Here is a 23,354-nt window from a genome sequence, read left to right as displayed (position 1 = left end):
GCGCCAGTGAATGAGCCCCATTAACCGAGTTTTAAACATCACTTTAAATGGAAGATCCCCATAGGCCCCGCCCACTGGATCGGATCGATGATCGGTATCGGTCGATAATGATTCCGGCGATTGGCCCCGAAATTGGCGATTGGAGCATCCCTACAAAAAAGCCTTATAACTTATTTACGTAACAAGCTTGAAATAGACCCTTCATATTTCATCTTATTATAATTAGGGCCGGGACTTTAACGCGTTAATTAAGATTAATTAATTACACAAAAATTAACGCGTTAAAAAAATTAACGCATTTTAATCGCACTTATTTTTGCACCGCGGAACGTTTCTCACTGGATGAGTTTCAGGCGTACCAATTATACTGGAGCACCAACTAACGTTCATGACTTCAGACAATAACAAACCACAGTGAACAACAGTGGGATATGTTTTTTTTTTTAAACGGACGGATGGAAGCGTCGATAAGAGCACGGTTGTGTGCAAATTATGCAAAAAGGAATTGGCATATCACCGCAGCACATCAAGCCTCAAGTATCACCTCAATGCAAAACATATAGCAGCTAGCGTGGACGTTAGCCTCTTTTATCGCGTTCACACCAAAAAGAGCCGGTACTCAAATTAGTTCATGAGAACCTTTTTACCCCCACGAAAGTCCCTGCTAGAGAGCAGAGAGCTGCTAGAGAGCAGGGACTTTCGTACGGCTCTCTTGTGAGAAAAGAGCTATATTTCTGATTGGCTGGGCGGATTGCAAACCACGCCCCGTAAAACTCCCAAAAAGTTTTGTGAATTTTATTATCCTCGCATTAGCATTATTAGCATTAGCATTATTAGCATTAGCCCAGCGCAGAAACGCAGAAAGACTAATTTATGGCAACACAAAATAAAACATGGGAGCGGTGGAGATGAGGAGGTGTCGGCGTTCTGGCGATTTACTCGGAAGGCTGCTGGGACTCCCAGCAGCTTCTACTGAAGCCAGTCCCCAACTCCGGGGACTTTGGGCGGCAGTATACGCCGTGAAGTGGTTTGCGGCCTGCCAGTAAACCCAAAGCAGAAGAAGAAGAAGTGACGTCAGCGGCTTCATTTGCCTAATCCACCCCCAAATTCAAAGAGTTCTCATGAACTAAATTCTCATGAACCTTTTTGGGAAAAGTACTGCGGTGTGAATGCGCCTAATGGTATACTAAAATCCATGTGAAAAAAATTGCTTCTCACTGTTCTCCGGTCAAATATTTATATGTGATTAAAAATGCGATTAATTTCGATTAATTAATTACAAAGCCTCTAATTAATTAGATTAATTTTTTTAATCGAGTCCCGGCCCTAATTATAATCACTCTGAGACTTCTGTGTTAAGGGGTGAGCTGCCAACAAGATAAATGAAACCCTACAGCTGTGATGTAGGCGTTTTTTTTCTTAAAGCATATTCATGTATCGAGCCTAATTTACCTACATGTTGCTGACTTATAACTTAACTGATGAGGTGATATACCTCACCACTATGAGTGGCCCAGCCCTTCGTATATTTTTCTGTATTTGGCCCTCTGTGAAAAAAGTTTGGACACCCCTGCTTTAAAGTCTTTGGTAACACGTTAAACTATTTGGTAACACTTAAGACTATCAAATATAAAATATTTCTTGTAAATCTCAAAAAACATTAATGAAATCAAATATAAAACCAAAGCTTTTTTGCCACTGCCAGGGCATTAACGCTTTATTTAGTTTGTTATTAGGGATGGGTATCAATAAGGTTGTAACGGTACTACTACTTTAGTCGATACCGCTTATCGATCCGGTCCTTTAGCGATACACTTATCGGTTCTTTTGAGAAAGAAAAAAGGTAAATGAACTAAACAAATTGTAAATAATGTGAATTTACAGAACTGTAAAAAACAAGTATTTACTGCAAAAATACAGTAGTACAGAGCAACACAGGTGGGGCAAAAGGCCTAACGGTTCTTCTGGAGGAAGATTAAGGTATACATAACATACCTGACGTGGAAACGTTACTCGTGGATGGGGCTACAGAGCTACCAGAAAGACAGTCGAACGGTGCATTTCTCCGTCTGAATGTGGTGCACTTTTACAAGATAAATTGCTCGTGTTACCGTCCTTAAATGCTAAACTCTCATTGCTCTTTTGGCAAAGACCATTGTCCACCTCAAGACGGGTACAGTTTAACCACACCTTGGAGCGCTTAGTTCTCTCCGTCATCTCCGCCGTGTGTGTGTTGCATGCATGTAGCAGCTGTGTGTGTGTACCGCCCCTCCCCTCGCACACAGACGTGGGAGAGAGAGATCTCGTCTGGATTGGAAAGATTGAATATACATCGTAGACGCATTTTGTAGTCTTATTGCATATTGGAAACGGATTTGGCAAAACTAAAACTGCAATATAATGTTTATGTAGCAATAATACCTATGACATTTCTTTTTTAAATGTCTCTAGTACCAGGGGCGGCGGGTACTGTAGGCTAGGGAAGGCTAAGCCTTCCCAAATATTGTTGTCACGGCATCCTGGTAAAAGAAAAATGTTGGTAATGTATAATGTTTGTGTCTTTGACATTAGCGCTGCTATGCAGCCCTGTACTACGAAGCCAGTTCAACAGACCCTGGAAATGTTTGAGTTATCTTAACTAACCCAACAAACGAGATCTCGCTAAGCGGTCCTACGACGCTGGTTATCAACTCAAGCCAGGGTTTCTCTCTCCAGCTGAGAGAGCGTTCATGTGAAAGGGGCGGGGTTAGCAACATTTGACCAATCACAAACAGGGAAAAGTGTACTGACAGCGCAGCGTCATACTTCATTAATGAAAAGTAAACTAATATTAGACAAATATGAGCTTTAAACATCCATGACTTAAACATATAATCCAGGATACAAGCCACATAGTTGCACCTGCAAGGTGAATATAGAACTGGTTAAAAAATAAATAAACTACAGAGTGTTTGAAAGCGTAACAGTTTTATGATGATCACTGCCCCATCTAAAATCTGACATTAACTACATTTGAGTTGAGTTTTTCGTCAACCTAATGTGTTGCTTAAAATAATACTTATGCATACAGTAGGAGACACTGTAGGTGATGCACGGCCAGATACGGCTCGAGAAGCTGACTCAGATAAGGACATATATGATATATTATGATATTATATAATCGATGATCTGATTGATGATGTGATATGAATGAGAAGTGCGACACGTCGGCGCCTTCTCTGCATACGGCAGTTTAAACTGTATTTCCTTTATACTTAATAGATTTAAACTCCGCACACTGAGCTCTGATCAGGCGGTGCTTTCACTGAGTTGATCTCTTTTCTATAGACGCCGGAGGCAGGCAGCGTCAGGTAAAACAAGTTAGCCTTCCCAAACCTGAGCCTAGTACCGATAAAAAGACTGATAACGTTGGAGCTTAAGGGTACCACGGTCTTTAATAATTCCGCCCCGGGGCCCGTTTAATACCGGGGCTCGGTAACCATCCATATTTGTTATAGAAAACAAGTTAGCCTCCGAGTCCAGTGATAAGGAAATTCAACTTTGCAGTGGTTATACATAACTCTGGCTCTATCAACTCCACCGCCTGGAACGGATTAAAAATGTCCATTTAAGAGTTTGGTACCGTTCTCCATGTTTCTGTCCCCGCCACTTATTTTCATGTTTCACGTAGGTTCATGTGAGCACTGCAGCAGTCTAAGGCCCGCCCAAAATGCTCTCATTGGTTGGGACGCGATAATAACACTTCTTCAACCCTACTATTCATTCATTCATTCTGTTGCTCTGTACAAGAAGGGACAGAGCAGACTCTTTCTGCTGAGGAGACTGAGGTCTTTCAGGGTGCAGGGGGCACTCCTTCAGACATGTTATGACTCTGTTGTGGCATCAGCCATTTTCTATGGTGTGGCCTGCTGGGGCAGCAGCATCTTGGCTGCTGACAGGAAGAGACTGAACAGACTGGTAAGGAAGGCCAGCTCTGTCCTGGGGAGTCCTCTGGACACTGTGGAGGAGGTGGGAGACAGGAGTCCTCTGGACACTGTGGAGGTGGTGGGAGACAGGAGAATGGCAGCCAAGCTGTCCTCCCTGCTGGACAATGTGTCCCAGCCCCTCCCGGACACCCTGTCCTCACTGTGCAGCTCCTTCAGCGACAGGCCACTGCACCCCCGCTGTCTCACGGAGAGATACATTAGCTTCTTCCTTCCTGCAGCGGTCAGACTATACAACTAGCACAGCCCCTAGTCTAAATCTTTTTCTCAAAGCAATGAAAAATCTGTGAGTTGGATGTAGAAAAGTCAGAATCAATCTAGATGTTTTTATTTTCAAGTAAATTCAGATTGAATATAGTAAAATAATGTAAATGATAGTGTCCGTCCAAAAAAAAAAACATTAGTTATAGTGAAAACCACCCTTGAATGATGGGTTAGTAGACTAAAAGCTTTAGGAATCCAAACTACAACATATAATATAGTACCCTGTATCAAGATTGATGCAAAACAAGTGACATTTGACCTTTTTAGAGAGATTTAGCAAAAAAACCCACTTCTGGGGTCATTTGGGTGGATTTTCCATATCTCTGGCCCCCCTTGGTCCATTTTGATGATTGAAACCTCTTTATAACCGCTAGAGCCAATGTAATCGAGGGAAAGTTCCACATACACACACACGTTACCAAATAAGGAGTGAGAGTGACGCGTAGCCAAAACCGGAAGCTGAGATAACTCTGGTGGCTACCATTAGCAGCTAACTTTTATTCTCCGATTTTTATATAAAAAAGGAATTATAGATTATAAATAATGTTTTCAAAGTGACAGATACATTCACTCAGTGACTCAGCAGCGTTGTATCGTTTTAATGCCATATCAACACGACTTTTGATCAGAATAACAGCTAAGGTGAGACAATGTCCCGTTTTTGCTCCGTAATTCTACGTGTTGTGATGTCTGTGTTTGCTTCCTCTGTCGCGAGTTCTGATCGCTCAGTGATGATACTATACCAGTGACGTGCGGTGAGGTTCATGGCTGGTGAGGCACTGACTCTTTCAGAGTCAGATTTACAAATATTATATTTTGACCTTAATCGAAATATTCGGTTATTTTCAAAAGCTTTTTTAGTCTGATGCTTCGATTCATTTTAAACAGACCGTTCAACAAAAGGATACCCACAATCTAAATATTGGATTGTTCTTTCTTAGTAAGATCCCATTTTCATTACAATTGTGGTCTTACCTTGACTTGAAGATGAAGTCCATGTTATCCTTCTGGACAACAATCTCTATTACTTTTTTGTAAAAGTCCTCCTTATCTTCCTGTAGTTTCAAAAGTCTAGTTTGTTGTTTGCGTTCCGTCTCTGCGTAGAATAACAGTAGCAACAAGAACCTGTGGGCTCACTTGCGCCCCCTTCAGTTCGGCAGAGGTTATGGCTGCCTCCCCTGGTGCTTTTTTCATTGCCGTTGTATGATGAGACCAGCGAGCCTAAATATCATATATACGTGAAATAAGTTATTGAGAGACTATGGATGGCGAGGATAAATGTAATAAAGGGATCTACAAACATTACATTGGTGACATACAGTGAGATGGTGCAGGCATGCGCTTAGGGCCCGCTTTCCAGCCAGTTTCTGTGAGGTGACGCATTCTGAGGTGAGGCAGAGCTCATCTGTGCCTCACCTCACCCCACAGTAACTGGCTTGAGCGCGCTCACAAAATAAGTGCCCGCGTTAAATTAGTGCCCGCGCTCCAGCCAGTTACTGTGGGTTTATGAGAGGCAGAGCTCGTCCCTGCCTCACTTCTCATCGCTACCCGTAGTTGTAGCGGAGCTCGGCAAATTTGCTGATTTTGACTATAAAAAGCAATTGGAATCAAACATAAATAACACTTACAACACAGATCAGTGGAGACATTTTATTATTATTACTATTTAGTTTTTCTTTAGTTGTTTTTCCTTTACATTGGAGTATGACAGGTGAGGCCCTGCCTCCCCTGACTGCACGTCGCTGTACTATACCTATATAATCTGTGGAGCCTCAGCTTTAATCGGATATCTTGTATGTGCAGTTACGATAAGTAATAAGGGTATCTTTATCTTGAGTTCTGTGCCAAGTGCGTCAGCATTTTTTCGCTCAGGGGTCATTTAGACGCTTCTTATGAGACTTGTGTTTTGTTTTGGTAAAAATTGTTCATATCATCAGTTAGCTGAGATTTTCCCGTTAATCTGATGTGACACATTAATAGGTTTCATAAATGTTAAGAAGCCCTGAGACACAATCTAAAAAAAAAAACGTTCACGAGCACCGATCGGGGGGGCTCTCGTCCTTAAGAGGTTAACCGTTAGAGCCAATAGAATCGAGGGGAAGTTCATAAAATCCATTTAAACATTACCATTGGTGAATAGAGTGATGCGCAGCCAGAATGCCCAAAACCGGACGCTGGGTTGTAGCTCTCATACACTCTATATGAAATCTCAGTTTTTGACAAAAATGTTATGATGGATTATCAATGATAATTTCAAAGTGACACAGAAACATTGGATTAACCTTCAGTGGCGTTCTTATGCGTTTTAATGCCCTTCATCACAACTTGTGATCAGAAAACAGAAAAGGTAAGACGTATTTGCCGTTTTGGCTACCTAAAGCTAAGTTGTGTGTTTTCTGGTTTTGCTTTCGCTGCCCTGAGTTTTGGTCGCACAGTGATGATACTTATACTATTGGAATATGTGGAATCTCAACTTTCATATGATATCTTGTTTGTGCAGATCTGATGAAGTATGAAAATGTTCTACCGTGAGTTATGTGCTAATTGCATTAGCACTCTTTCGCTTAGTGCTAATTCAGTGGCTTGGCGTTAGACTTGTGTTTTGTTTCGATAAAAATACTTCATATCGTCAGGTAGCTGAGTTTCTTCCCGTTAAGTGGGTATGTATGACACATTCATAGTTTGTTAAATGTTAAGAAGCCTTCGGATGCTGTTTTTGCAAGATGTTGCTAACACTCAACACTTTTATCTGACAGTGTGTTTCCTGTTTCCTGCAGATGTCCAGCAGCTGGTGGTGGTTAAAGAAGAGCTTCTCCCTGACCAGCAGGAGTAGATTACCAGTCTGGACCAGGAGGACCAGGAGGACCCAGAGGACCCAGAGCCCCCCCCACCCCCACACATTTAATGTTTTTGTCATACTGATTTTCTGTTGATGAACCAATTTGTTTTGGATTGAGGGCTCCAAGTTTCCATATAGAGATATAGGATGATTTGATGTTTTGTTTTTTTATTTCTAAATGTTTTGTATCATTGCTATCCTGTTAATGAGCCCTGTTTTACATACATGTACCTGTTATCTGATTGTTTATGCTTCTTATGAAATGAGAGCTTCACTCTGTTTTTGTTGTCCAAACAACGCCAACAGAGCGATACGTCTTCTTTCCAGCAGATGGCATAAATGTTACATCCTCCAGTTCAACTGTCATCCACATTGTAATGATTCATAACAGCAATGTGTAAGATATGGCTAGTAATTGACTATTTCAACAGAATGTGAAGAGGTTACAGTCTTGAGGCCATGTCCAATATGTTTATGTTTTGTTTGATTAAATCTACTGAAATGAGCATTCAATGACTACATTATTCTTAATTACTGTCATTACATCATGGGTTTGCATTGCAATACTAGAACGCATAAAACCCAACTGTATTTCTTCAAAGTTGCGAGTGTTCATTGTTTAGAAGTCCGCTGTGTTTCATCCAAGCTTCCACTTTATGCTCCGATAATGCTGAAAGTATCTGTTGTATGCTTTACCTGCTCCAGAAACAAAAGGCATTTTTGTAGATTATATAAACATACTTTTGTCTGCTCTCATCATCTGTGGCCTCTGAAGGATAACCTGATGCTTCTTGTTTGCCCTTCAAAAATGTCTGTATATAATCTACAAAAATGCTGTCACTTTTCTTCTCAAAATGTCACACCTCTGTGATCTGAGTCAGGTTGTAACCCATGTCCAGGGCCTTGTTGAATTATGTGGTCACCCAAACTCCTGTTAATGCTCTTTCCTCCTTGCTATGCATGCAGGGCCCCTGTTGGTTGTTAGGCTCAGCGCATGTACGGCAGAGGGTGAACACTAGCTTACCCGCTGCAGTTCTGTAGGGCTGGACTGGAAAGTAAAGACCCCTGAGAGGGTCTACTGTGGCTCTGATTAACCCAAAATAACTCTGAGGAGCTTTGAAACCTCGGAATATGATCTGGAGGTGTCCAAGTGGATATAGGCCTGTACAGTTTACAAAAGGGTATAGTGAGGTGAAATCACAATAATGAACCAATTCATCTGACGCTGCCGTGTGCCTCAACTTCACTGCACATGTCATACCACCATACAAAGCATCCCTGGGGGTCAGTGGCTCTGGAGCTTTGTATTCCCTGAGGAAAGCCTGCAAATCTTGATTTGATTTTTTCATCTCACCCCATGTATGTTCTCGCATAACGATCACTTTGGCCCCGTGAACAGACTGCAGCTCATGCAGCTTTTCCTCACTAGCAGCATGGAGCTGCTCAAATGTGCCACCTGTCAAGGGGTTTTTCTCATGGCCCTTATAGCAAGATGGGCATCCGTGATAAAAGCAACCAAGAAACTCCCAAACAATCTTTACCCCCGCAACTTCAGCAAACCCATCTACGACGAAACGTCCCACTCGTTTCTCGCCTTCAATCAACGCATGTTGAATAAATACCCCTTCAGTTTGTGCCACCCACTCTAACCACTGAATACCTGCGTTTGAGTATGTCTTGTTTTCACGGCGGTAGTCATCAGGTGGGGGAATTGCTAGGGTTTTTGGGGGTAGAAAATGTGTGGTGAAAACTTTCTTACACACTGAAGCAATGGTCGCACGACAAAAAGGATCTAAGCCTGTCTCTTCAAGGAACCCTTTTCGAAATAAAGTGGCGCCCTGCGCAAGAATTTCAACATCATTTTTACAGTAAAGCAATGCCTGCTTTTGAAAATCAAAAGTACCCGTGTGTACCTTCTCCACCATCCCCAGGAACTCACGGAGCGACCGGGCTGTGTAAATGCCGCAACAGCCTCAACATTCCCCTGCAGGGGTGCTGCACCGCCTTTGGTGACGCGGTGTCCGAGGAAGTCGATGTCAAACACCCCGAACTGGCACTTTGCAGGATTGATTATCAACCCGTGTTCGCTGAGCCTTGTGAAAAGGGCTCGGAGGTGTGACAGGTGCTCTTCCACCGAAGCGCTGGCGACGAGTATGTCGTCCAGGTAGACAAACACAAACGGCAGGTCCCGTAGCACGGAATCCATCAGGCGCTGGAACGTTTGAGCTGCGTTCTTGAGCCGCGTTCTTGAGCCAAAAAGACATCCGCAGGAACTCGAAAAGTCCAAACGGCGTTATCACTGCCATCTTGGGAACGTCCAGGGGATGCATGCGTCTTGAATGTGCGGCACTCGGTAGCGGTCAGGCGTCGTGGCGTCGTTGAGGCGACGGTAATCCCCGCACGGGCGCCAACCGCCGTTCGGCTTGGGAACGATGTGCAGAGGAGAGGCCCAAGGACGGTCCGACTGGTGGACGATACCCAGGCGTTCCATGGTTGAAGATTCCGCCCTCGCTACTGCAAGCTTAGAAGGGTTCAACCACCGGGCCCTGGCGTAGACCAGGGGACCTTCGGTGGTGACGTGGTGCTCTACCCCATGCCTGGTGGTGAGCGCGGAAAAGGTGGGTGGCATCAGGTCTGGAAATTCAGCCAACAGCCTGAGAAAAATGTCCGCCCCCGACAGCGAGTTGTACGCCGCCTTGCCAAGAGTACACACAAGGGAGGAAAACGTCAAGGCATCAACCAAGCGTTTATTTTTAAAGTCCACCAGGAGTCCGTGAGCACATAAAAAGTCTGCCCCGAGGAGGGGAAAAGAAATGCCTGCCGTCACAAAATCCCAGTTGAACCGCTGTCCTCCAATACACAAACACATAGGCCTCATGCCGTACGTGGGAATGGGGCCGCCATTAGCCGTAGTCAATCGCGGACCATGTCCCCCACGTCTTAAGGAGAAGGGCCTTAATCGCCTCATATTTGCCATGGTGCGGGGGGGTTTGCGATAAATCCCACCAACCTGGATGACGTGGAGCTTCCCATCGCTGCTACCATGTGGAAATATTTAAAATCCCTGTCACGGACTTGTCGGCAGTCAAAGTGTACCTCCACGTGTGCGAACCACGTCGCAGCGGCATGCTCTCAAAACTCTGGCAGCTTTACAAAAACATTGCGATCAGCCATGTTCATTGAGTCTTCGGAAACTTTCACGAAAACGTCAGGGTCACCAGTGTAGAGCAGATGAACGGGAGTCAGAGGCGGTGCATTCAGAATGGACTTCCACACTTTATTATTCATTAATCCAGAAGATGTGAGTACATGTGCTGCTCTGTGTAACCAGCTAGCATGAATAACACCAAACCCTGGTACCCTCACTAACTGGTCCGGGTTGCAACACACACTATATGTCTTAGTGAATTATGTCCCGTAACTGTCACCACATAGTAACACTTACTGTATGTTCTGCTTTATATGGCTGGAAATGACGCCAATGAGAGCGAAAGGTTGAACCTAAACAGCAACTTTCCAGGCTGTAAACCCAACACATATGAGATGAAAGTGTGAAAACACTCCAAAGTGTTATGATAATCCTCCATGTGTGTCCCCTTCCACATGCAGCTTTTACATACCATGAAGTAATTGGATAAACATTTCGAAGAGCTGAAGGGACTGTGGTAGCATTCACATTAAACCAAGCTTTTTGGAAGATAGAGAGAATGTTATTCTGTATCAATTCATACGTTTAACTACTCAGCATTGATCTGTAAATGGAGCTGGAGCCCAATGTCACATTGATGTCATCTACTGATTATTTACTGACATCCATCTGTTCACTCAGGCCTTTGGCCTCAACTAATATACAGTACTCAGCAACCTGTTCCTGTTTTTGTTTTCTTCAGCCTATGTCTGTTTATTATTACTTTTTGTTTTGTTACTTCCCATTGTAAAGCGTCCTTGGGTTTCGTGAAAGGCGCTATATAAATTGAAATTATTATTATTATTATTATTATCCACATAATCACATATATAATATGTGTTTCCCCGACTCAGACTGCAAGGAATCTGGGTGTGACCCTAGATAACAACCTGTCCTTCACTGCAAACATAGCTGCTACAACCCGCTGCTGCAGATACACTCTTTACAACATCAGGAGGATACGTCCCCACCTGACCCAGAAAGCAACGCAGGTTCTCGTCCAGGCTCTCGTCATCTCACGCCTAGACTACTGCAACTCCCTCCTGGCTGGTCTACCTGCATGTGCCATCCGATCTCTGCAGCTCATCCAGAATGCAGCGGCTCGTCTGGTCTTCAACCTTCCTAAATTCTCCCACACCACGCCGCTCCTCAGCTCCCTTCACTGGCTTCCGGTAACTGCTAGAATCCACTTCAAGACAATGGTACTTGCGTACCATGCTGCGAATGGATCTGGCCCTTCCTACATCCAGGACATGGTTAAACTGTACACCCCAGCACGTGCACTCCGCTCTGCATCAGCCAAACAGCTTGCTGCACCCTCGCTGCGAGGGGGACCCAAGTTCCCATCAGCAAAAACACGTGGGTTTGCTATCCTGGCTCCAAAATGGTGGAATGAGCTCCCCATTGACATCAGGACAGCAGATAGCTTACACACCTTCCGGCGCAAACTGAAAACTCATCTCTTTCGACTCCACTTCGAGCGATAGAACTATTAACAAAGCACTAATAAAGGACTGGCTTATCTAAAGCCAGTTGAGTAGCACTTGAAATGTTTTTGCTCTATGAAACCTGATGTACTTATATGATTATGTTTTCTTCAAGTTTGTATTTTGTTGGTCGAACGCACGCTTTGGATAAAAGTGTCAGCTAAATGCAATGTAATATAATGTAATGTAATGTAATATGATCCCCCATTGCCAATGTATTTAAAAGGAAACCATCATGTCAGAACTTCAGTGTAAGAGATGGTGACAAAACCCAAACAGTTGTCTGAACCTCTATTGGTTCAGTAACAAACTAGAAGTGAGAAACTAAAGTTTAATGTGAATAAAGTTGCATCTGCTAGGAAAAAAACTGTATTAAAACTAATGAAATACATGGTTCCATGGTGTAATGGTTAGCACTCTGGACTTTGAATCCTGTAATCAGAGTTCAAATCTCGGTGGAACCTTATGATTGGTGGTCTTTTACCCATAATGACCGCCTCGCTGCACATTATCCCTTACTTAAACGTGAGCTTCTACATGTTATCTGCACATTATTCACGGAGAGGAGATCAAATGTGAACCTCTCACCTGCTTCCTACTCCTGCAGCAATATGAAAGTGGCCATGTTGGCCTGAGGATTTTTTTATACGTATGTTTTGTGAACGCAACGCTGCGCAAATGTGGGTCTGACTCTGCCTCACAGAGGGTGACTGGCTGAGTTACGTGTATTGTTTTTGTTAGCATCTGTTGCTAGCTAACTGCGCTAACGGATATAAGGAGCTGTTTCAACAACAAGGTGGAGGAGAGTCCTCTCCAGTCAGACTGAGAGGCTGATAACTACAGCTCAGATGAGGTAAAGGACTCTCTGAGTGTTTAGATAGTTAACTTAGTCTAAGTTCTCTGTGGGTCTCAAACGGTTTGGTCACCATTTATGTAAACACATATTTCCATTTGAGGGGGGAGTGATTAGTAAAATATGCATGAATAATACAAATAACATGTTAACTAGGTGAAAAAAGGTAAGATACACTTTTAAAACTTGTTGAGAGCTAAAACTAGTCTTTGCTGCTGCCTCAAAGAGGAGCAGGGGGAGAGGAGGGAGACAGGAGAGGCTGATCCAGGAGCCCAGACACACTCACAACTATAAATGAACCAAAAACAAATAAATATACAAGTTTCAATGTTTTTTCATATTGGATGTGGTATGTTATTGGTTAAGGCCATGTTCTTATGATTTTATGATTATTTAAATGTATACAGTTCTGTTTCATATGGGTGTAGTCTCTTTATTTCCCCCTCAAAGTGCACTAGATTGATGCATTTAAGTCCAACATTTAACAAAAAAACTTACTGGGGGAGCATATATGGACCTATAGGATAGGATTTGAGGTCCACCCCCACAAAATATGTTCACATGAATAGGTTCTTAATAGGGCTGTCAGTCGATTAAAATAGTTAATCGCGATTAATCGCAAATTAATCGCACATTTTTGATCTGTTCTAAATGTACCTTAGAGGAATATTTTTCAAGTTTTTAATACTCTTATCAACATATGAGTGGACAAATATAGTTTATGCTAATGTTCATTATCATTTGAACAATGACAAATATTCTCATGAATATTAAACACAACAACCTCTGAACATTACAAATATTCGCCTCAATTCAACCTGGAACCTCTCTCATACAATAATACTGTGTGTGTGTGTGTGTGTGTGTGTGTGTGTGTGTGTGTGTGTGTGTGTGTGTGTGTGTGTGTGTGTGTGTGTGTGTGTGTGTGTGTGTGTGTGTGTGTGTGTGTGTGTGTGTGTGTGTGTGTGTGTGTGTGTGTGTGTGTGTGTGTGTGTGTGTGTGTGTGTGTGTGTGTGTGTGTGTGTGTGTGTGTGTGTGTGTGTGTGTGTGTGTGTGTGTGTGTGTGTGTGTGTGTGTGTGTGTGTGTGTGTGTGTGTGTGTGTGTGTGTGTCATACTTGCCAACCTTGATACCTCAGAAATCGGGAGCATTTCAAAACCACCGCGGGTGGGGGGGGGGGGGTGCTATGGATCGCCGGAGCTGTATTAGCTTAACATGCTTATTGTAGTTGTAAGTGCACTGTCTTGATGGGCTGGACCTGTGTTATACAGGAAAGGAGTGAGCAGGGGGGAGTTTTGTCTGTACCAATTTTAAGTCTGTTCTGCCAATACCAAGGTCAGAGGCTTCAGGTGGAATACCATGACAAAAGCCATTCTTCTGTGAGGCACAGAGGTATAATAAATTGCTCTTTTTAGTGGTGTCTGTATTTTCACATTATTTACAATGAGAGCTTAATGTCTTCAAGCTTATTGACTTTACTATTGTTTCTTGTTTTCAGAGTTCACAATTGTTAAGTGTGGCTTAAGCTGCAGAACAGCAAGCAATTTTCATTGTCTTTACTGCTCACAGACCATAATTAATAGGGGCCAGTTTTTACGGCATGTCATATTGGAGTTATGCATAGAAACCTATCATGGCTTCCAGTTGAGAAACGTCTGCAATCTCGTGTTATCACTTTCTAAAACAATTCCAATTTAGCCAAAAAACACTGTATTTTTATGATCAAATTGTTTACACAAGAGATGAGCATGACCATAAGACTAGACAAGCTACATCAGGCCATCTACTGGCACCTAAACCCAGGACAAATCTTCTGAAATCTTCTGTGTCTTATAGAGCTATAAAGGAATGGAACTCATTGCCAAACTACCTTACTGAAATAGAGTCCAGAGCCTCTTTCAAGAAGAGATTGAATGGCCATCTCTACTAATGACCATGTACCCTTGTGAGCTGTGAACCCTAATTAAATTTGATCGCATGTTGTTGATGATATTGGTGATGTTTTTAATGTTGTTAATGATGTCAGGACTTATGTCCTAAATGTTGCTGTATTATTGTTGTATTGTTTTAAGTGTCGGACCCCAGGAAGAGTAGCTTTTGTCGAGAGCAAAAGCTAATGGGGATCCTTAATAAACATAAACATGTGCAGGCACCCAGCATAACTGCACATCTATGCCCCTCCTCTGAAGTCTCAATCAGCAATGGTTAAGTTCAATGATTAAATCTTCTCTAACAGTTATTTCATTTCATTTCAAACCTTTATTTATACAGATAAATCACATTGAGATCATTGATCTCTTTTTCAAGGGAGACCTGCTCAAGTAGTTCCACATGAAACATAAAAACATAAATAGAACAACAAAAGGACATCATACAGCATCATTTTATTATTTATTGTCGACTGTATGCTTTTCAAAGCACATAGTGAGTCTGTGCATATCACCACCCTATCTGACCTCTTCAACCCATTGTAGCCCAATAATTGCTGCTATAGTATTTTTGCTGTATAAACTGATAAGTTATTTGACACTCGTTTGCGATTGATATTTTGAATTCTGGGATATACTCCTATCCCGGCGCATTCTTGCTTCTTAGATCCATCTGTGTACATTACATTACATTACATTGCATTTAGCTGACGCTTTTATCCAAAGCGACTTACAATAAGTACATTCGACCAGGAAGACACAACCTTGAAGAAAACAGAATCATAAAGTACATCAGGTTTCATAGAGCCAAACATTTCAAGTGCTACTCAACTGGCTTTAGGTAAGCCAGTCCTTTATTAGTATATAAGTGCTCTGTTAATAGTTATATCGCTCGAAGTGGAGTCGAAAGAGATGAGTTTTCAGTCTGCGCCGGAAGATGTGCAAGCTATCTGCCGTCCTGATGTCAATGGGGAGCTCATTCCACCATTTTGGAGCCAGGATAGCAAACCCACGTGTTTTTGCTGATGGGAACTTGGGTCCCCCTCGCAGCGAGGGTGCAGCGAGTCGTTTGGCTGATGCAGAGCGTAGTGCACGCGCTGGGGTGTACGGTTTAACCATGTCCTGGATGTACGAAGGGCCAGATCCATTCGAAGCATGGTATGCAAGTACCAGTGTCTTGAAGTGGATTCTAGCAGTTACCGGAAGCCAGTGAAGGGAGCGGAGGAGCGGAGTGGTGTGGGAGAATTTAGGAAGGTTGAAGACCAGACGAGCCGCTGCATTCTGGATGAGCTGCAGAGGTCGGATGGCACATGCAGGTAGACCAGCCAGGAGGGAGTTGCAGTAGTCTAGGCGTGAGATGACGAGAGACTGGACCAGAACCTGTGTGGCTTTCTGGGTCAGCTGGGGACGTATCATCCTGATGTTGTAAAGCGTGTATCTGCAGCAACGGGTTGTAGCAGCGATGTTTGCAGTGAAGGACAGGTTGTTATCTAGGATCACACCCAGATTCCTTGCAGTCTGAGTCGGGGAAACAACAGAGGTGCCAATGTTGATTGTTAGGTCAAGAGTGGGACAATCTTTTCCTGGAAGGAAAAGCAGTTCAGTCTTGTCAAGGTTGAGCTTGAGGTGATGAGCAGACATCCACTGAGAGATGTGAGCTAGACAAGCAGAGATGCTTGCGACGACCTGGGTCTCTGAGCGGGGAAAGGACAGAATTAATTGGGTGTCGTCAGCGTAGCAGTGGTATGAAAATCCATGCGGGCTAATGACTGATCCGAGCGAGTTTGTGTACAGGGAGAAGAGGAGGGGACCAAGAACAGAGCCCTGAGGTAATTGTAATACTTTTCGTTCAGGTACATACTCGTTTTAATTCCCTCTTCATTTATTTGCCAATCTTTTTCCTTTCTATGATACTCACAAACAGATCTTCTTTGAATAGTGGCATTAATAATATTCTTGAATGTACTGGAATGTATTCAACAGCAGTAAGAAAGATTTCTGCAGCATCAGTGTTAAATCTCAGGAGCTGCAGCGTTCTCCAGTGGACAACTTGTGACACCAGAGAGAGAAATGGCAGTACAGAGCTGCAGGGAAATGACCTTAAAAATAGAAATAGAACATATCTATAAATGCTGAGACACCAGTCCTAAACATATCATTTCTGAAGACAATGCTTTAATTACAGTTACAGTAGAACAGCCTAAAAAACAACAACTGCACTGAAGTCAGAGCAAGAAAAAAAGACGGACAAAGACTTTGCTGCTATCTCCATACTCTCTCTTATATGGCAATCATTTCAATATTCCTCTAACCAAAAATACTGAAGAACACAGTTTCTAAACAACTTCTTAAATGTACAATATAGTCCCTTTGAAAAGTTTTTTTTTCTCACAGTAAATAAATAAATACTTTAAGAAGTTAAGACATGAAATTACATTAATGAAAGGATGGTGTGACAGTGGAAAAGGGATAAAAGAAGGATTATATACATTCATTATTTCTTTTAGAAATGGATTGCCATAATGAAGCAAATGTTGTGTTACAAAAAAGTGAGTAAATTACTTAAAAATATACAGCTTTTTCTGAGGACAGAACCACAGTGTTGCAGTAGAACATTCTACTGGAGCGCTGCGGCCACTGTGGGCTAAGCCCCGGATGTTTTCAGGTCCAGGCAACGCCCCTGATCTACACCACATTATTTTATACATTTTTAATAAAACATGTTAAAGAAGTAAAAGAAAGAAACAGAAACTCACCTTGTATTTCAGCAGGCGACACCATCTGGTCACAACTCTAAATATTTTACGATGTTTATGTGCAAATGAAGAACTCTCACTGGTTCAGAACCTTTTTCCTCAAGTGAGTCCCTTTTCTTTTCAGACTTTTTTTAATGGGTATTTCAGTTTATATTAAATACATAACAATAACAGTGCAGAACATCTAATACACTTCACTATGAATCCAGAACAATACAACTGCAGGAGTTTGGATAAAGCCAGATGTTTGCATTCATTTTGAGCAGATTAGGGCAGAATCCAGCAGAGTGGATCGTGCTGTTCATCCTATGTCATCTATATGTAAAGAAAAAAGTCTACATATTTAAAATAAAGCTGTGAAACAATCTCAATAATTGGCAGCAAAAAAGTAAAGTTTTTTAATTGGAATAAAAGGATACATGTTGTGATAGGAAGTTCTAATATCTTAAGAGAAGAGCTTGAATATTACAAAAGAAAAAATACAAACTATTTTGGCTACTTGCTGTCTTTCTACTACCCCATGGGTCTCTCTTGGCTTTGTACTGGCTATCTTCTAGCTCTATTCAGGTTTTCTGAGTTTTTTTCTAGCTCTATCCCTGATAATTTTCAGAACCTGAAGGCTCTATACGGACTATCTTCTGGTTCTGATTGATTGATTGATTGAAAAGTTTATTAACAGCTTGTATATTGGGTACAGTACAGTACAGCTCAAAACATACAATTGTTAAGGGGATGCAGACCAGAGAAAGACTTTCGTCTTGTTTACATCAGGGTCCCCCATTTCCAATTCATCATGTCATTTAAGACATATAAGACTATTTGACATACAGATGGCTTATTTACAATTTTCATTTTAGATTTCGTTCTAATACATCCTAACCGGACATTTAAGACATACCAAGTCTACAGATATACAGTTAGTAACAGAGTCTAAAATGCGAGTATATACATAGATGGAGGGGGAAGCTGTCCATTGAATGACAGGTTGAGATTTGTACCATTACCGGGGCCAGTTTTGCAATGCTCTCCCCCTCTCTGGATCCATTCACTATCTCTTGTCTATGTCCAGTGAATTACACTTTTGTTACTGGAGCAGGTAACGCATACAAGATACTTTCAGCATTATCGGAGCACAAAGAAGAAGCTTGGATGAAACACAGCTAACTTCTAAACAATGAACACCCGCAACCTAGAAGAAATAAAGTTGGGCTTTATGAGTTATAATATTGCAATGCAAACCCATGATGTAATGAAAGTAATTAAGAATAATGTAGTCATTGAATGCTCATTTCAGTAGATTTAATCAAACAAAACATACAAATATTGGACATGGCCTCAAGACTGTAACCTCTTTACATTCTGTTGAAATAGTCAATTACTAGCCATATCTTACACATTGCTGATTTGAATCATTACAATGTGGATAACAGTTTAATTGGATGGTCCATTGTAAAGGTCAGTCCACCTTAAATGAGCAGTGGGTGATCAGCAGGTGAAAGGCAGGACACGGGAACTTGGTCCTGAGGAGATGTAACGATTATTAAACAAGAAATAGTCGAGTCAAGGGGTCAAAGAAATGAACATTTGTGATTTTAGCGAATCGGTTGCAGGTGGGTGAAATCAGGCTTAGGGAGTAACGTATTACATGTAACGGCATTAGGTCATCAGGATACAAAATAGGAAAATGTATTCCCTTACAGTTACAGAAGCAAAAACAATCAGATAACAGGTACATTTATGTAAAACAGGGCTCATTAACAGGATAGCAATGATACAAAACATTTAGAAATAAAAATCAAAACATCCTATATCTCTATATGGAAACTTGGAGCCCTCAATTAAAAAAAAAATGGTTCATCAACAGTCAGTGGTTAATGTATACATCAGAAAATCAGTGTGACAAAAACATTAAACATATTGTCCACTTATATTGATAAAGATGGAGTTAATTTAAGTCTCATAGGAATATTGTGCAACATTGTTAATCCAGTCAGACAGATTTTTCTCATGTGTGAACTGTCATAAGACCTATTTATTCTCCTCCATCAGCTTCTGTTTCTATGTGTTCAGCTGAGCTGCTGATTGGAGGCTCTGCCTCTCCGTCATCCTCAGTTTGAATTTCATTAAGCTGTGAGGACTGACAACCAACACACTTGTGTCTTTTTAAATCACTACGCCATTTAAATCTTTTGTCACAAACATTGCAGCTGTATATTTTCTCTCCTGTGTGGACTCTCATGTGTGCCTTTAAATTTCCACGCTGTGAAAAAGCTTTCTTACAGACTGAGCAGCTGTGTGGTTTCTCTCCTGTGTGGATTCGCATGTGTTTTTTTAAATGTCCACACAATGCAAAATATTTGGTACAAACTGAGCAGCAAAAGGGTTTCTCTCCTGTGTGGATTTCCATGTGTCTCTTTAAATCTGTATTCTGTGAAAAAGCTTTCTTACAGACTGAGCAGCTGTGTGGTTTCTCTCCTGTGTGGATTCTCATGTGTCTCTTTAAATCTGTATTCTGTGAAAAAGCTTTCTCACAGACTGAGCAGCTGTGTGGTTTCTCTCCTGTGTGGATTCTCATGTGTATCTTTAAATGTTCTCTCCGCAAAAAAGCTTTCTCACAAACTGAGCAGCTAAATTGTTTCTCTCCTGTGTGGATTCTCATGTGTGCCTTTACATTCCTACACTGTGAAAAAGCTTTCTTATAGACTGAGCAGCTGAATGTTTTATTTTCAGCACTACGGCTTGAATCACTGACAGATTCATGTCTATTTTGCAGTGAGTTTGATCCTGACGCAGGTTCTCTGGTCTTTTTCCAATCAGCACTGTCTTCAGTGTCAGGTTCAGAAGAGTCTCCAGTGTTGTCCTCAGTCTTTGGTTGTAAACTGCTCTCTGGATCTGAGTTCCTGGCTGGTTCTGGTCCTCGACAGTCATCTCCATCAGCTTCTGTTTCCATGTGTTCAGTTTGTCTTTGATGAGGCTGAGAGGACTGAGGTTTCTCTTTATCATCTTCACTCTTCACAGGGTCAGGAGTGAAAGTGGACTTGGTGATATCAGCCTCCTCCAGCTCCTGAAGCTGCTCTCCCTCCTGACTGATCCTGAGTTCCTCCTGTTCCTGCTTAATGTGTGGGAGGGGCTCTGGGTCCTCCTGGTCCAGACTGGTGCTCCACTCCTGCTGGTCAGGGAGAACCTCTTCTTTAACCACCACCAGCAGCTGGACATCTGCAGGAAACAGGAAAAGCAGTCAGAAAAAACTGTTACAAATCTAATCACCATTACAATGGGAGACATTTTGCAGCCCTAATTAATGCCTTTGTTTTTACACTTTCATATCATCTTTCTTAGTCCCACCTATTGTATTTTTGTGTTGTCTCAATTCACCTCATGTAGCCCAACCCCTTTCCACTTCCACTTAAAAATGAAAAAGATGGTTTTCTTCTGGTTTAGCACTAGCTGCTATGTCAACAATGAATTGTATTTGGCATCGTTAACAGATACACTACGGCTATAGAATGGTAATACTCTATTACTAATAAAAATCCTGCATTCAAACCTTATTTAAGTAAAAGTACGCAAGTATTTACAGAAAAATGTACAGCACCTTCTTATGTAAAAGTAATGATACTGCAATAACATTTTCCCCGTCAGTGTTTTATTTATGATGTTTCTTGATTATTTGTCAAAAGTATTAAAGTAAAAACAAAAAGTTATGATATAATAACAAATATAATAAAAAATAATATAAAAAGTTAAGACAATTTACAAAATACACATCCTGTAACAGTTTTTAGAGTTTAGCAGCCAGGTATATATTGCACAGTTATTAACGGCATACATATATATTGCACATATAGTACATAGTTGGTTGGTATTCCACCTGTTAAGCCCGGGAGCCCCAGGGGGTGGGGAGATCTCTCTCTCCCACATCTGTGTATGAGGGGGTGGGGGCGGTTTACACACACAAGGCTGCTACATGCATGCAACACACACACACACACACACACACACGGTGGAGATGGCAGAGAGAACTAAGCGCTCCAAGGTGTGGTTAAACTTTACCCGTGTTGAGGTGGACAATGCTCGTTTCCAAAAGAGCAATAAGAGTTTAGCATTTAAGGACGGTAACACGAGCAATTTATCTAAACATCTTGTAAAAGTGCACCACATTCAGACGGAGCAATGCACCGTTTGACTGTCTTTCTGGTAGCTCTATAGCCCCATCCACGAGTAACGTTTCCACGTCAGGTATATTATGTATGCTAGCAGCAACACACGGAGTGTATACCTTAATCTTCCTCCAGAAGAAACGTTAGGCCTTTTGCAGCATACCTGTATGCCCCACCTGTGTTACTCTTTGCAGTAAATACTTTTTTTATTTTTTTTATTTGTTCAGTTTTGTAAGTTCACATTATTTACAATTTGTTTAGTTCATTACCTTTTTTTTCTCAAAAGAACCGATAAGAGTATCGTTAACGGACCGGGTCGATAAGCGGTATCGATAAAAGTAGTATTATCGTTAAAACCTTAACGATACCCATCCCTAATAACAAACTAAATAAAAATGTTAATGCCCTGAAGTCTTCTTTGCTGCTTTTGTGGCTACAGCGCCACTTACAGGCCTGGCATATGTACTACAGCGTCTCCAGTGCTTTCGAGCGACAATGGCCGGCCGTGGCCCAACCCCACATTCCCATGATAGGTGGAGAGTTGGCTATATAGGCGGAGCTCCTCGTTCCTGACGTCAGAGAATTTTCAAATCTGTATCAGTCTGTATCAGATCCGTTGCAGCCCCGTTTTTAGAGATTTGGGTATGGAGGAAAAGAGAGAAGGTTGTAATTTCTGAGACTTGGTGAGTTCCCTGACACACCGGGGACACATATTCATGTATAAAAGACGTACAAAAGTGCATTTTGCATGATAGGTCACCTTTAAAATAAAAGTAAGCAATACACTACTTCTGAATTAATTATTGAATTGCGTGCATAACAATGCAATTAATCGCAGAAAATCATTTGTTTAATCGTTGCCCAGCAATAATAAAAAGTGTTACCAAAGACTTTGACGTGTTACCAATGAGTTTAAAGCAGGGGTGTCCAAACTTATTTCACCGAGGGCCACAAATATACAAAGGGCCACTCATAGAGGTGAGGTATATCAGCTCATCAGTTAACTTATAAGTTAGCAACATGTAGGTAAATTAGTCTCGATACATGAATATGCTTTAAGAAAAAACCCGCCTACTATACATCACAGCTCTCTATAGCAGTGCTCCTCAAAGTGTGGTCTGCGGACCACTGGTGGTCCGTGAGCGCCACCTAGTGGTCCGTGAGTATATTGGTAACATTTCACATTTGAAATACATTTATTTATTTAAGTTTTCCGCACTAACGCAGGAATATTTCCGCAATGGAGCGAGCTTAAGTGTCACCTTCGATTGCATGATATAGCCCAGATAAACACCATCACACATGTGGCCACTTGTTTGTACCATTTTCCGGCTATTTGTAAAAAACGATGTGTTTTTGGATATTTGTGGAGTTAGGTGGTCCGCGAGTGTTTTTTTATTGGTTAAGTGGTCCTTGGTATGAAACAGTTTGAGAAACACTGCTCTATAGGGTTTCATTTATCTTGTTGGCAGCTCATCCCTTAAAAACAGAAGTCTCAGAGTGATTATAATAACATGAAATATGAAGGGTATATTTCAAGCTTGTTATGTAAATAAGTTATTAGGCTTTTTTGTATAAACTGTAGAGCCGATGAAAGGGAGTCAGAGGCGGTGTGTTCAGTATGGAACTTTATTTTTCCATTAGCATGAAGACAAGGTAAGTACATCTGCTTGCTACTACATGTCAAGCTAGTATGACAACCTACACACGGTACCTTCACTCACTGGTCCGTGTTGCAACACACAATAAAACCACGGTGAATTATGTCCCATAATGTGCCCCCACACAAGCCCCCCCAGAATTCACCCATAAACAAAGTCTGTGCAGTGAGGAGGAACGACAGGCCGGCCACCACGACTCCTGAGCACGGAAGCCGGGAAAGCAACCCCCAAAGGGGC

At 41.9% G+C, this 23,354-nt stretch overlaps 1 non-coding gene and 1 pseudogene across 1 annotated transcript; one reads left to right on the top strand and one right to left on the bottom strand.

Moving 5' to 3' along the window:
- LOC117534283 overlaps positions 1 to 23,354 on the bottom strand; it is an 865,641-nt pseudogene that overhangs the window by 709,321 nt on the left and 132,966 nt on the right.
- trnaq-uug lies at positions 12,153 to 12,224 on the top strand. Its single transcript has one exon. It is a non-coding gene; the product is annotated as a tRNA-Gln (tRNA).

This window comes from Gymnodraco acuticeps, unplaced genomic scaffold (assembly GCF_902827175.1).
Source record: "Gymnodraco acuticeps unplaced genomic scaffold, fGymAcu1.1, whole genome shotgun sequence".
Lineage (NCBI taxonomy): Eukaryota > Metazoa > Chordata > Actinopteri > Perciformes > Bathydraconidae > Gymnodraco > Gymnodraco acuticeps.
Note: the sequence above shows the minus strand (reverse complement) of the source record. Positions and strands in the feature narration are given on the sequence as shown.